Here is a 16,560-nt window from a genome sequence, read left to right as displayed (position 1 = left end):
AATGGAGTAAGTGAAGTGCTACGAATTTAATTAGCTACCTGGGTGACGAAGTGTCGTCACGAGAAGGTATTGGATTGAACTTTGGCAAAGCAAGTGGAAATGAGCTCCTGAGAGCTCTTGTATCCTACTCAAGTGTGTTTTATTATAAATTATGAATTACTTGAATGTTATAGTTTTCATTATTGTGTAAGTGCTATTGTTATTGAACTACGTGTTTTGCATGTTTTCTTAGCCTTACGAGCATTCGCTCACCCCCGTTAGATTTGTTTTCCTTAACAGGAGTTGGAATGGAAAGAAATGTGAAGAAGCCGACTCGATGGACTTTTGATTGTAATTGTTAGACAACTTTTAGAGGTTGTATTTTGGGAAAATGATGTACTTTTGAGAACTGTGTTATGAAACTGGAAAGTTTATTTAAGGAAGTGACTTTGCTTACTTCAACTGTTATTTCTTGGTTGTTTATCTTAAGTTTGAATTGAAATTGTATCGAGTTTTGGCGAGAGTTAGGCAGGCGTTCCGCGGATACCCTTGGATTTTGTGACGCCCCCACTTCTCCCAAGGGCAAACCCAAGGGTATCCGCGGGATGCCTGCCCAACTCTTGCCAGGACCGGTACAAATTCAAATTCAAACTTAAGAATAACCAATCGATACTAAAACAGTCAAAGATAGAAAGGAAGGTCATTCCTTAATAAACATTCAAGTCTTTACATCACAAGCTACAAAATATCTTACATTCCCAATAGACAGCTTCCAAAAGTTATCTAACAATTACATTCAAAATTCTAATCAAAAGGGCCATCAAGCCGACCAATCTCATAATTCCTCCATTTCAGCTCCTGTTAGAAAAAATCTATCGGGGTGAGCGATGTTTCGTGAGGCAAGAAAAACATGCAAGACACGTAGTTTCAAATTGTCGCGCCCCATTTTTTACAAGAAAAATAAATAAATAAATTGTAAATGGTTTAAAAAGTGAATTTTTGATTTGAAAAATGATTTTTGATTTACAAAGAAAGTGGGTCTAAATGGGACTTGAAAATGCGACGATTTGACCCAAAATAATAGTTTAAAAAGGGTTTTTGGAACAAAAATCGGAGTCGCCACTTGGTATAGAGTTAAGGTGTACCAAGTCATCTAAAAATGAATTTTTTAAAGAAAAAATGGAAAAACCCTTTTTAAACGACTCCAAATCTACGTAAACCAATGAAAAAGGTTCGGGAGTCACATTTGACGAAGGGGAAGGCAAGGATAAAAATCCAAGGCACCCCTTCGACCTAGCCAAGGCTAGTTGCGTGATTTAGTCAAAGATTTTCTTGTTTTAACCAAAGAATTTATCACATTTGGATGCACTATATGAATGCAAACCCTAAACCTAGGAGGGTATCGGGGGGCAAAATTTCTCTTCAAAGCTTGAATGGTGCCAATCACATGAATTGTGATGCCCAATAATGACTCTTTGGAGAGGTCACGAATAATGCAAAATATGAGACTCTAAGAAGAGGAAAAGAATAAAATAATTATAGAAATATACATGTCTTAAAGGAATGCATCATGTCGGGTACGGGGGACTAATGTTCGTGACTCAATTTTCCCTTTTAATAGAGGGAATACGAGCGTGCTAAGGTTAGAAAAGCCAAACTCGTCCATATCCCATATCCAAGGGGCTTTCCATAATCTAATCAAGCAAATGCACTACCCTAATCCTATTTCTAGAATGAAATGCCATTCTAATGCCATATATCATACATAGGGGTATATATATAGGGAAATTAGGGATAAGGGATATACGTATAAGGGGAATATCATACAAAATGATAAAAGATCCTAGAAAGTAAAATATGCATGAAATGAGGTGATTTTGTCACTCAATCATGATCTATCGCGCGAAGGGGCTCCTAAGGGTCTAGCATTGGACTAGCCCACATCTACGCTCTCTCACAAGCATTGGACTTGCAAGAGCTCGAGGGGACAACCATGACTAGCATTGGACTAGCTACGGTTACGTGCATTTGCATCCATCATACACATATATAAGTAAATGTGCATAATTAAAGCAAGTAGACATGTGAGCACGTAATTCACATAACACATAAGCATGCATATCTAGATGCCAAAACCTAAGAAAGCGATTAAACACATAGCACATAGACATGCAAAACACATAAGGCAATTAAGGCCCTAACTATTACATTTTTAGGGGAAAGGCCTACTACAATCTAAAAGGGGAATGAATTAAATAAAATAATAACCTAGCTATTACAACTTTGGCATTCGAGTGCCTTTCAAATGATCAACATCGAACTAAAATAAAATAAACATACTAAATTAAAACAAATAAAGCGAATAAATAAAATAAATAAAATGAAAGCATCCAAATGGCATGCAATTGAGCACATAAAGTCACATAAGGCACATAGGGTCAAAATAAAGTCAAGAATAAGGGATAGAGTGTACCTCCCTTGAGTTGGAACTCTAGTGACACGAAATTTATTTATTTACCCTCCAAAAAACAAAGAAAGGATCAAGGCATCACTTTAATTAACAAATAATCATAAAAGATGAATATAAACATGAAATTGAATCAATTGAAACATATAAACAACCTACATTTAAGAATTTAAAACAAAGAGGGACTTAAGTGCACAAATTAACAAAGTTTTGGGGTCAAAATTAAAGAAAAATAAAGTTCAAGGACCCATTTCCAATTAAAATAGGGACCCAATTGAAAGCATTGAAAGTTTGTAGGGCCACAATGAAATTAGACAGGAATTGAGGGGCTAAATTGAAATTTGCAGAAATTTATGCTTCATACTTCGCAGAATCTTTCTTCTGCGATGCAAACTTTCGAGGGAAAAGTTTCTGCAACTTCTGATGCTTCAAAAACCCAGCAAATTTACACTGCAAAATCGCACCACCATCATCTAACACAAAAGACAGCAAAGATGAAAAAATTGATTCCAAAATTCATTGATTTCTTTTCCTCTCCCTAACTAACAAACGTGCGGATTCTGGCCAGTCCAAAGCTGGCCAGATTTCCTCTTGAACGTAAACAGAAAACGCACAAGTTTGATTCTTTTGGTTTGAAATTTCGTTTGGGCATTTCATCAAACAGTAAACGGGCATTAAAATTTTCTCGGTTCTTTGCTCCATCGGTGTTATAATCAGCCCAAAATTATCAACAACAAAAAGGATTCTGGCCCAGTCAATATACAAAGCATGTGTATTCAAAGAAATAGGAACAATCAGCATAAAATTGAAACAAAAATGCTCACAGCAAACCACGGTAGACATGCTCAGAGAGCTTGGGAAGGAACTGAAAAAGAAAAAGAAAAAGGGTCAACTTACCGAGCTCTTGTGTGAGCGGCGGCAATTTGCTGATGGCGGTGAAGGATTCCTATGAGATGGTAGCAGTCTCAATTCCTCAGTCGCTTTCTTTTGCTCTGTTTTCATCTCGTCCGCCGCCTTTGTTCTTCTGGCTCCTCATCTTTCATTTTCCTCTGTTTTCTTTTCTCTGTTTGTTTTCCTTCATCCGCTCTCGTTTCCCTTTCAGAAGTATCCTCCCTGATTGCTTCGCTGTCTTTCTCTTTACGTTGACTTCCCCAGCATCTTCCGCCGTTGCAGCAAGGCCGCAGCCGAAGCTGCTGCTGCTGCAACTTCACTCTGGACTTATCGAAGTGGAAACGGAAGGAGGCGAAGTAGGACCTGAACTGGAGCTTTTCCATCGTTTTGAGAGGATAGGAGATTGAATGGATTGAATTTGAGGAGCATCCTCTGTTACTGAATTTGAAACTATCATAATAGAGATAATGGAGAAGAGAGGGTCTAGAAAGGATTTGAGATAGCTGAGAGTATGGCGGTGGTGATCTCGACGCTGTCCGCGAAGGAGACCGACGGTTGTGCATAGCGGAATTCTGGTGGACCAAGGAGGCACAAGGTGGCAGGTATGGTTGATTGGGGGATTTGTTGAATATGGTATGGGGAGTTGAAGATGGTGGCAGCGGTTGAGGTTGTCGAAAATTTGGTAGTGGTGGTTGAACGTTTTCCTTTCGGATCCTTGAAGCTGAAGCCCCCTCCTTTTTTTTTTGCTCAAAATCTCCCTCAATTTCCCAGTTTTTCCCTCTGTTCTTGCTGTTCCTCTGCCCTCCACCTTTCTTGCCCTCTCTCGGCTTTTTTTTCCAGCCGGCTCCTCCCCTCGTTCTCTCTGTGTGTTGTTTTCTTCTTTTTGTCCAGAGCCCCCCTTTTTTGTCCCGCAGCTTGTTTCTTCTTCTTCTTTATTTTTTTACCAAAATTCCCTAATCCCACCAAGTGTCCTTGACACCTACCCCCTATACACTTGTCCTATAATTCCTTAGACACTTGTCTAATGATTATTTTGTACATTTGTTCAACATGCACACTTCCACCTATCCACACATTTTCCCTTACTTTTTTGTCATTTTCATTTTTCTTCAAAAATCAATTAAAAATAAATTAACAATTTTCAAACCAAATTTAAGAGAATTAAAGCCACTTTTAACATCTTACAAAAATGAAAATGATGAATCTAACCCAATTAATAAATAAATAATAAATGATAAAAATGAAATTAAAAATAATAAAAATTTGGTGTCTACAGTCAATAATAATAACACTTACACAATAGTGGCAACTAAAACATTCAAGAAATTCACAATTTATAATAAACCCCCTTGAGTAGGACGTAGGAGCTCTCAGGAGCTAAATCTTTGTTTACTTTGCTCCAAGTTCAATTCAATACCTTCTCGTGACAACACCCTATCACCCGAGTAGATAATTAAATTCATAGCACTTTACATATTCCATTTATGTTTCTGAGACGACTCGAGAGGTACCTTCCACCCAAATCGGTGTGGTACTTACTATCGCCCAGTTTATAGGTTTGAGACAATTCGAGAGGTACCTCCCACCAAATCGATGTGGTACTTGCTATCGTTCAGAGGTCGATGAGACACCGATCCAGTCGACTTAGAATGCTTAATGGTTCTGAGACGATTCGAGAGGTACCTCCCACCCGAATCGGTATGGTACTTGCTATCGTTCAGAGGTTTAGGGTACTGAGATGACTCGAGAGGTACCTCCCACCAAATCGGTGTGGTACTTACAATCGTTTAGTGGTCGATGAGACATCGCTCCAATCAACTTAGAATAGTTTATGGTTCTAAGACGACACGAGAGGTACCTCCCACCCGAATCGGTGTAGTACTTACTATCGCTCAGTGGTCGATGAGACATCGCTCCAATCGACTTATGCAGCCATAGCATAATTAATCACTGAAACACTTCACTTAATTCACTTAACAAGTCACTTCAAGCAATTCCCTTCAAGTAGTTCAAGTACGCTTCACGTAAGTTTTCAACTCAAGTATTTCATGTCAAGTAATTCAAGTACACTTCACGTAAATATTCACTTCAAGTATTTCATGTCCAGTAATTCAAGCACCACTTCACTTAAATGAGAACGAGTACGGTAAAGTTCACACTCGACTCAGCATTTTCAAAATATTCAATCACTAATAACGATTAAGCACGTAACACGTTGACGTACACTTGACACTCACCAAGTAAACAAGGAAGAAATGTTACTTGAAGTTCAGGCGTTCACCGTGGGATCCTCTTGAAGGTCCTCGTGCGAGTCTGAGTAATTAATAGTGAACTATCATGTATAATCCCAATTATCACGAATGATTGTACACTTGTACAATCTAAGAAAATTTCACGAAAGCGAGCCTAAATTACTCGCGAATCAAGGCTCAAAAGTGGGGTTTTTAAAGCACAAGAGAAATCGAGTTTTCATCTTCGAAATCAAGTATAAAACGTTCAAGTGATATCGAGGGAAAAAGGAGAATTCGAAAAACTCCATTTCCTTAAGTTTCGAAAATTTCAGCTTTGATACAAGATATTTGAAAAATCGTATCTCACTCATTACAAGTCCAAAATTGAAAAATTGGTACCGTTGGAAACTTCTTCCAAAGTACTAAAAGTTCCTGGAAGACATTTTTCCATGATTCCAAATGGATGACATTCGAAATGTGGCTCAAAGTGGCTGTTTTAGACCATTAAGACAGTTTTGGGTTGATTTTCGATAAAGTTTGGAAATTCGGAAAAATTCACACAATGCGAACTAGCCTCTAAAATTTGGAACTCAATTAGAGTTACAATCAAAGTTTAAAACACAATAGGCGGAACGGAAATCGGAGTTTTGAGTATCGAGAGACATCAGTCCAAAGTTGGTCACATTTCGCAAACTGTTCAGTCATTTTCCAGATTTAAAGACTATCTTAGAAATATCATTTGGCCATCGATTTGGCATTAGAAACACACCAAAATTGGTACGCTAAATCTTCCATGTGTGAACAACATTTCTACTAAGTTTCATGGAAAAATTCCCACAGGAAGGCAGTCATTAAAACAACCAAACTTCAAGAAATATTTCAAGGCTAATCTGCCTTCTCACTTTTCTTTTTGCTTGCAAACGTTTTGTGCAATGAAATCAGTTTTAAATCACTCCATTTTTGAAACCAAGAGTCCATAAACATCCACTATGCAATTTAAAGGTAATGAACATCACAATTTTTGAAATATAACTCCCCAAATTAGATTTGACCATTCGGCCAATGGAAAAGGAAAAGTTTTCCAGATTTGAAAAGCAGACTTTGGGACATCTGTTGGCATCGAGAAGGATTGGGAATGGCACCAAACTTGGTAGTATTACACTACCATATGAGAGCTATTCCACTGTAAATTTTCATAGAAAAATACGTACGAAAAGTCAGTTAACAAAATTGTTAAAGTCCCACAAGTTTCCAAGGCAAATCTGTCTTTGTATGCAAATTTTTCCTTTTCTAAATATTCGGCCAATGAAAATATCGCAAATCTGGTTCATTTAGATAGACAATGTCTAAGAAGCATCCAAGATATGTTTGGTAGGTGATTAACACCAAGAATTTCGAAACAACAAGTCCCAATCAGGGTTAAGGCATCAACTTGCCAAAAGAGGGTTTCAAATCATTGAGTCAGTTTCGAACTTCGGCCACAACTCACTCAATTCAACTTGGAATTGAGCGCGATTGGTGGCATTGAAAACTAGATTCAAAAAGCTACAATTTATTAGAATGTACATTTTACTAAAATCTGTCCACAGCTAGCTCATATTTGAGCATCAATTTGCTCCTCAAAACAGGGCTCCCAGTGTAGACGCGAAACAGGACACTCATGTTCAAACGATTGGTATGGACTACTCAGGTGGAATCAGAATGTACATTTTATACCGTTGGAAATTTGTGAATGTTTAGTTTCCAGTGCCATAAACGGCACTCGATTTTGACGTCGGAGCAAAACGTTATAGCCAAAACAAAAACATTGCCAGAGCAGTTACAAAAAAATTTCCAGTTTTTGCTGACTTCCGAAAACACATCATTTGGCCAACCAAATCATGAAATTTTTTGATGAAACTTTCTACACCACCCACAAAACATGTATACATCATAAAAAATTCATTAGAACCACAAAAAAATTGCTCTAAGGCCACGGCATATATAGGGGCAGAAATGGAAAAATATTCCCTCATCACTTCCTTTGAGTTTTCCTTCAACAATACAACCTATTTCCACTAGATTAAACACTAATCCAACATTAATAACATCAAAATAGAACAAATCAGTCCATCAAACCATAGTGGGAGTTCATAAAGCCCACACACCAAATTTCTAACAATTTAAAGCTACCCATGGGAATCCAAGAGCTCATGAGTGTAATATAACTTCTATAAACTAAGATTTTTGAGGTTGATCGTTCATTACCTCTTTGGATGAGCAAGACAGAAATTTTCGACCTCTTGAAGCTCAACAAAACCGTGGAAAGAAAGCTCTCTTCCTAGCTAATGTGGTTCACCAAGTGTTTAGCAAGTTGTACGTAAAATTTGAGGTGATTTGGACAAGAAATGAGCAAGAAAATGGAGAGCTTTTGGATCTTGTTTCTTCCTTCTCCTTTGGCCGGCTAGAATGAGAGAGAGAGAGAGGAGAGTGCTTTTGGGCTGCAATGAAGCTTCCAAGAGAAGCTAAAATGTGTGGCTCTAAATCGTTTCAAAAGTCAACTCTCTCTCCTGCGCGTACGCGCTTTTCGTGCTCGATTCCTCTCGAGTTTGTTTCACTTGTGCACTAAACCTCTAATGCACTTCCAATCATATTTTTATTATTCACTCTTAATGGTCTAAAAATAAAGGTCTAAAGTCCCTTAATTGATCGCGCGCGTAAAGACGCGTACTTCCGATTTGTGCGAGATAAAGTGGAATTTTCAAGAAATTCTTATAACGATAGTATAACTATCTAACACTTGAACACTTAAACATAAAAATACCTATTTCAAGACTAATGTACAAATCTCCAATTTTTCAAGCTTATTGTATTCTCGAATTGATTATTGACTCCAAACGCGTATTTACTATTCTCACTTAACGAGCTTTCAAAAATTAAATTTTGAAACGAGTCACTTTAATAATACATGTAAGTCACAGATCCATGTAATTAGGTCTAAAAAGATTGAAATAAAATATTCGGAGCAAACGGTAATTAAATATTTAAATAAGCTAGCAATAGGAATTTAAAATAAGGAGAATTTGCGGGTCCTCACATGAGTCTAGTATTACCTCCTCTGTGACAGCCCCACCTTCCCCTAAGGCGAACCAAAGGGGTTAGCGGACTGCCTGCCCAGCTCTCGCCAGGACTACGGTACAGTTAACGTCGTTCTATAACGTTCCGGAACATACCATTGCGCGCAAACAAGTCAGAAAACACAAAATAAAAAAAAAATATAATCCGAAATGAATAGTGCTGGACACGCCAGAATCCGGTCGGAATCTGGCCGGATTAGCGGCCGGATTCTTGGCCGGATACTGTCCAGTGAGCATCTCGAATTTTTTTTCAAAAGTTCCACTCAATCCGGCCGGCAATCCGGCCAATATTCCGGCCGGATTGTCTGGCCGGATACCGGCCAGTGAGCAACTGGCCGGGTTTCCAATTTTTCTCAGGCAATCCGGCCTTCAATCCGGCCAGTTTATGGCCGGATTCCTGGCCGGATTCAGGCCAGTGAGCTTTTGCCAAATTTTTTTCTCTTTTGCCGTTTGAAAGCCGATTCGCTCCGAAGTTCATCCAAACATCAATTCAACATATAAACATATATATACAATGAAATCATCATTTACATCCATAATGGCATGCCAACCATTCATTAAGGAGTACACATTCGATTTGCCTATCAAAAGGAAATGAACCCGTTACATTAGGGTTTCACTTCGAGAGCGATACAAAAGACATGTACAAGCTCAGTATGGCAATTGACTATCCAGTCCATTTTCAAAAGCATTTATATTCCTGTAAGGAAAACAAATAACACGGAATGAGCCAAGGCCCAGTGGTATACCACCCAATAAGCAATCAAAGTCATATAAGAATGAACCTTCATTTAAAGTGCACAAATAAGCAATGAAGCAAAATGGTAAAAGGATACGGTCGGCTCTCAAGAGCCCAATTCCACGCTTGCCATCTTGATCCAATTGCATTGACCCTCCGTCAATGGTACGAGTACCAAACCGTAGACCTCACTATACTTCCATTCCTTCCACCAAACATACCCCAACCGGGCCCGCACTCCAATTCAGTAGTTTTTGGTAATACTCGAGTTTACCGGAACCAAGGGTCTCATTACCACAAGGTTCCCCAGTACAGTCCCCGTGGCATGATAATTTTCACGACCAAGCCCTCGCCGGCTCGATCCAATTAACTACCATACGGGGTTGAGCTCATAAATGCAGTAAGGCCGTTGGACATTGTCCAAATGACATCAATTCAGTTTCCATGAAATGGAATTCACCAACCAATATATCCAGTTCAGTAATGCAATAAAACGGTAGCCATTCAGTGACAATATCAAAAGAGGTGAGGGCGGTCAAGTACACCCTCACCTTAATCAATTCCAATATGCAAGTAAGCCTTCAAGGCATCACATAAACATTTAGCAAAGCCACATAGTAACCATTTAGTGAGTAGTATACTCACCAAGTAAGAAAATGGTGTTTCATACACCGTGATCACCAAGACGCCGTGAGCTACCGTCACGCCCTAGAATCACACAACAAATGCAATGAGACTCGAGAACGAGTCATCAAACAATACTAAACACAACCCCAATAGGGTTTCACATGCATAAGTAGGCATGATAGCAAACCAGAAATTAATATATGGCCTTAACTTAAGCCTCGATAGAAAACCCGTGTTTGAGCGTAGAATGCGGTAATGGCGTAAATTTCACTACGGTTATCGGTTGGGGGTGTAAGACCCACCATTTCGAAGCTATGAAACAGGGCTACAACAATGTAGAAGGGCACTCAATCTAGTTCCTAGCTTAACTAGGTCAAAATTGCAAAAAAACTATACCAGAATTCCCAAAACAGGTTTGCAAAAGACAGAAAACTGTAATCGGTATATCTCAGTCTATACAAGTCCAAATGCCAAAATTCCAAAGGCATATGTTAGCTAAGACATTCAGCTACATTTCATCAGAAGACACCAACTCCAAAATCCAAACCAAATCCAGTCAAAATGTCCAATTACTATCGCAGTTTTCGCATTCTGTCCAAAGCAGAACAGCTACAGTAATGTCGTCATAACTCACTCCACACTAATCCAAAAGCCCTGAAATTTTACAGGCATCTCCATCACATCAATACCTACAACTTTCATGTTTTGAGCAAAGTCTAATTCGGCCTCTAACCTAGTGATCTAAAACCGGACAGAATTGGGGACTTTCAAACCCTAACTTTCCAATTTTCTATCCAAATCCAAAATTAGTTGCATTTGTCCACATTTCACACCCACTAGAGCCATTATAGTCCATTGCCAATCATCAAAGATGGCCACAACATTCATTTCATATGAAACCAGAAAAATTCCCAAGAAAATAGAAAACTTCACCAAAACTCTTCAAATCAAGAAACAAATCATATATTTCAACACTCATGCCTCCATTAAGCACTAAATAAGCATCATTAGAGGTAGTAGGGTGTTTCAAGCTTCACTTACCAAGAAACAAGAGAGAGGATGATGTGGAGCACCTTAGGCCTTCAAACAAATCTCACCAAACTACTTACTAACACTAGAAGGAAAGTTTTTATGGAGTGAAATCAACTCTAGGCTTTGGTTTGTGGTAGATTGGACCAAGTGGAAGCTTGCAAAATGGAGAAGTTCCCTTCCTTCTTGAGCTAAGGAGAGCCGGCCAACAAGAGAAGAAAAATGATGATTTTTGGTGAATTTTTGGATATTTACTTAGTTGGGTCAAAAGTCAAAAACAATGTCAAAAGGTGAATAGTGTTCTTCAAGTTCATCCAATGAGGAGGTGACACTTGTCACCTCCATAAATGCATTCTTATCTTTCCTTTCTCTCTCACATCAATCACATCACCCATTCTACTTATCACTTAACACCCGATAAAATTTTCACAGTATCCGAAACTTAACCTTATTGGCCGAATTTTTCCGAACTTTTCGCACTAGTGGGTCCCACGTCCACTATTTACTCTTAATTTTCTAAAAATTCACCAATGCTAGAAAAATCATCTTAAAACTATAATTGCCCATAAAATCCACTAGGAAAATATTTCTAAGCCAGAAAATGCAGAAAACATGCAATTAAGGGGAAATAAACCCTAGGAAAAATATTAGGGTTTTACGGGTTCTCACACTCTCCCCCCCTTAAAAGAATTTCGTCCTCGAAATTTCTCACCTTAATTCCCGAAAAGGTTTGGGTATTTCTTTCGCATTTCCTCTTCCATCTCCCAGGTGGCTTCCTCAACTCCGTGGTTTCTCCATAGCACCTTCACTAGTGGAATCCGTTTGTTTCGGAGCTCTTTGACTTTTCGATCGAGTACTTGAACCGGTTTCTCTTCATAGGCCAGTGATTCATCTACTTCGATATCCTCCGGTTGCAATACATGGGATGGATCAGGATGGTACTTCTTTAGCATTGCGACGTGAAATACGTCGTGGATTCGAGATAGACTGGATGGCAGTTCCAGTCGATACGCGACCGCTCCAACCCTCTGAAGGATCTTATAGGGTCCGACGTACCGTGGTTGAAGCTTCTTTCCTTTCCCCGTTGTAAGACTTCGTAAAGGTGTGATTTTGAGAAATACATGGTCTCCAACTTCAAATTCCAAATCTTTTCTTCGGTTATCCGCGTAGCTCTTTTGGCGACTTTGGGCAGTTTGGATTCGTTGCCGTATCAACTTAACCTTCTCGTGAGCCTCTTCCATCCACGGAATAGTTGTCGGGTCCAGTGCTTTCTTTTCGCCAACTTCGTCCCAGTAAATTGGTGAGCGGCATTTGCGTCCGTAGAGAGCTTCATACGGAGCCATTTGAATTGACGAATGGAAGCTATTGTTATATGCAAATTCGACTAAGGTCATGTGCTGACCCCAATTGCCTCCAAAGTCCAGAATGCACGTTCGTAGCATGTCCTCGAGAGTCTGAATCGTCCGTTCTGACTGGCCATCCGTCTGAGGATGATAGGTCGTGCTCAAGTTGAGTTTCGTCCCCAGGGTTTCTTGAAATTTCTGCCAAAACCGTGATACAAATCGTGGATCCCGATCGGAAACGATGCTCACAGGAACACCGTGTAATCTTACTACTTCATCCATGTACAGTCGAGTCAACTTGTCCATTGAATACTTCATGTTCACCGGCAAGAAATGGGCCGACTTGGTTAATCGATCAACGATCACCCAAACGGCATCGTGTCCTCTTTGCGTCCTCGGTAAACCGGAAACGAAGTCCATGGTAATGTTTTCCCACTTCCACTCGGGTATCTCCAAGGGTTGTAACAGACCCGATGGTTTTTGATGCTCTGCCTTCACTTGCTGGCAAATGAGACATTTTTGTACATATTGCGCGATTTCCTTCTTCATATTGTCCCACCAATAGGTTCCTTTCAGGTCTTGATACATCTTGCTGCTACCCGGATGGATTGTGTACTTAGATCTATGAGCTTCCTCCAGAATTTCTGCTTTCAATGCCTCATCCTTTGGTACCACCACTCGGTTTCGGTACTTTAAAATACCCTCAGGACTCAAATTGAAGTCCGTAGTTTCTCCCTTATCCACTTTCTCTTTCCATTTCTGTACCATCAAATCTTCTTTTTGTGCCTCTTTAATACGTTCCAGTAGAGTGGAGGTAACCCTAACATTGCCAAATATCACCTTATGGCTCCCTAGACAGGGTTTCCACTCGCACACTGATTCTAGCAAACCCCACTCCTTAATCATTAGCCCTGCTACTTGCACCTTACGACTCAAGGCATCTGCTACCACATTTGCCTTTCCCGGATGGTAATTGATCGTACAGTCGTAATCTTCCAGGAACTCCATCCACCTTCGTTGCCTCATGTTTAATTCCTTCTGGGAGAAAAGATATCTAAGACTTTTGTGATCCGAAAACACTTCGAAGGTCACCCCGTATAGGTAATGCCTCCACTTTTTCAGAGCAAACACCACTGCAGCTAATTCTAGATCATGAGTCGGGTAGTTTTGCTCGTGAAGCTTCAATTTTCTAGAGGCGAAAGCAATCACATTTCGATTCTGCATTAAAACGCACCCCAGTCCTTCTCGCGACGCATCCGCATATACTACAAACCCGTCCACTCCATTGGGCAAGACCAGTACTGGAGCCATGGTCAATCTTTTCTTTAATTCTTGAAAACTTGTTTCGCATCGGCCGTTCCAGATAAACTGGCCATGCTTCTTTGTCAAGTCAGTTAAAGGTCCTGCCAGTTTGGAAAAATCTTTAATAAACCGTCGGTAGTACCCAGCTAGCCCTAGAAAGCTGCGAATCTCCGTGGGAGTTTCTGGCCTTTTCCAATTTGTCACGGCCTCAACCTTCGCTGGATCCACCGAAATACCTTCGTGGGAGATCACGTGCCCTAGAAACGCTACTCTCTCCAACCAGAACTCGCATTTACTAAACTTGGCATACAGCTGATGTTCCCTCAATGTCTGCAACACCATTCTCAAATGCTTCTCATGCTCCTCGCGTGACTTGGAGTAGACTAAAATGTCGTCAATAAACACCACGACAAATCGGTCCAGGTAGGGTTTAAAAACCCTATGCATTAAGTCCATGAAGGCGGCGGGAGCATTAGTCAATCCAAAGGGCATAACGGCAAACTCATAATGCCCGTATCTCGAGTTGAAAGCAGTCTTCGGAATGTCCTCCTTCCTAATCAACAACTGGTAGTACCCCTGTCGGAGGTCCAACTTCGAGAAGACCACTGCTCCTTGCAGCTGGTCAAACAACTCGTCGATGTGGGGCAGTGGATACTTGTTCTTGATCGTCACGTTGTTCAGCCCCCTATAGTCAATGCACATCCTCAACGTGCCGTCCTTCTTCTTCACAAACAAGACCGGAGCTCCCCAAGGAGACTCACTCTCGTGAATGAATCCCCGCTCCAAAAGGTCTTGCAGTTGCAACTTAAGCTCCTTAAGTTCTGCAGGCGCCATTCGGTAAGGGGTTTTCGAGATAGGTGCGGTTCCAGGTAAAAGATCTATTCGGAATTCTATCTCTCTTTCCGGAGGTAAAGCCACTAACTCATCAGGGAAAACATCCGGAAATTCCCTCACTACGGCCACGTCTTCCACTTTTAACTTATCCGTAGGGGTATTAATTAGAAAGGCCAAATATCCTTGCGCACCTCTACTTATCAGTTTTCTAGCTCGAATGCCCGAAATGAGAGCAGATGAGGCTAACCTACCCCTTATATCCAACCTTAAGGTTGCCTCACCAGGAATGCGAAATTCCACTATCTTCGTTTTACAATCCAGTTGGGCGTTATATTTGGCTAACCAGTCCATACCCAAAATCACGTCGTACCCCTTAATGGACAAGCTAATCAGGTCTCCTAGAAATCTCCTCTCACCAACCCATACATCACAATCCCTATAAACCATACTAGTCACCAAACGTTGATTCCCCGTAGGTGTACTAACCTCTAAGTCATATGGTAAGCTAGCAGGTTTTATATCGATGCCACACATGAAATCAGGGTTAACAAACGAATGAGTGGCACCGGGATCAATTAAAACTTTGGCAAAGCGGTGGAAAATAGGGATCGTACCTTCCACCACCTCGGAAGACTCTGGGATCTGATGGGGCTCTAAGGAATAAACCCTAGCTGGCACCTTAGGTTTGGATCCGTCTCCCTTGGCTGGTCCAGTGTTGGTTCTTGGCGGTAGCTGACTCCCCTTTCCATCTTGTTTCAGGACCGGACATGTAGCCAGCTGATGGTCCGCACTTCCACACCGCAGACATTTCCCCAGTTTCCTCCAGCAATTATCCTCGGTGTGGTTTGTCTTTCCACAGTGCCCACAGGGACCACGAGGTGCCGAAGCCGAGCCACTCTGGGTGTTTCCCCTTTGTCCTCGCCCAGCTTGGCCGCCCCTGAACGGAGTCCCTCTGCCTGTTCCAGATTGTCGTCCACCCCCAGTTCCTCGTCCAAACTTCGAGGGAGTACTCTTCTCACTTTGTCCAGATGTACTCCCAGGAAAACCACGCTTCTTGGCCTGGAAGTTTCGGACCTGAAGCCGTGCACTCTCAACCCGTTGGGCTTTTTCCATTGCCTCGCTAAAAGTAGTAATTTGAGCCGCTGCGAGATCTTTCTGGATCTCCACGTTCAAGCCCTGAATAAAGCGCCTCACGCGTCGTTGTTCGGTCATAATTAGTTCAGGCGCGAATTTGGACAGGCGGGTAAACTGGCTCTCGTACTCCGCCACAGTCTGAGCCCCTTGCCGGAGCCGGATAAACTCGTCCTCTTTCCTCTCCTGGACTAGAGGAGGGAAAAACTTTGCGTTAAATTCTCGGATGAAGTTCACCCAAGTCCTCTGTGTCTGCTCCCGCTCCCATTTCTGCCTAATTACATTCCACCAGGAACGGGCAGCCCCTTCAAGTTGAAATACGGCAAAAGTCACCTGCCGTTCGTCCGGATAGTGTAAGGCCGCGAATATGTCTACCATCTTCTCCAGCCATTTCTCGGCCACGTCAGGGTCGGGTCCCCCAACAAACTTTGGCGGAGAGAACTTTTGGAAACGTTCTAGTGCTCTATCTTCGCTCTCATTATGATGGCCAGGGTTTCCGGGGTTTCCAGGGTTAGGGTTTGGGTTTTGGCCCTGTTGTTGCACTACTTGCGCAAGTAGGTTGGTCATTTGCTGCATAGCAGCAGCGATTTGAGCATTGGGATCTATTTGGGGTTCAGGAATTGGGCCAGTAGAAGCTTCCCCAGTTTCCCTAACCGGTGTGGGTTGCCTAATACCGCGCCCACGGCCCCGACCACTTCGTGTTCCTTCCATAAGGTATACTTGGTCTAGGCAAGATTACTAAACCAAAGCAGTAACAAAGCATGTAAGTAACAAATAAACTTTCACTTAACACATAGCGATGCATTTCAACCAAGATCACAAGCACACATATATACAAGCCAAACATATATACAAGCAGTCAGTCAAGTAC

Source organism: Coffea eugenioides, chromosome 2, assembly GCF_003713205.1.
Source record: "Coffea eugenioides isolate CCC68of chromosome 2, Ceug_1.0, whole genome shotgun sequence".
Classification (NCBI taxonomy): Eukaryota; Viridiplantae; Streptophyta; class Magnoliopsida; order Gentianales; family Rubiaceae; genus Coffea; species Coffea eugenioides.
This window is presented reverse-complemented; position numbering follows the sequence as displayed.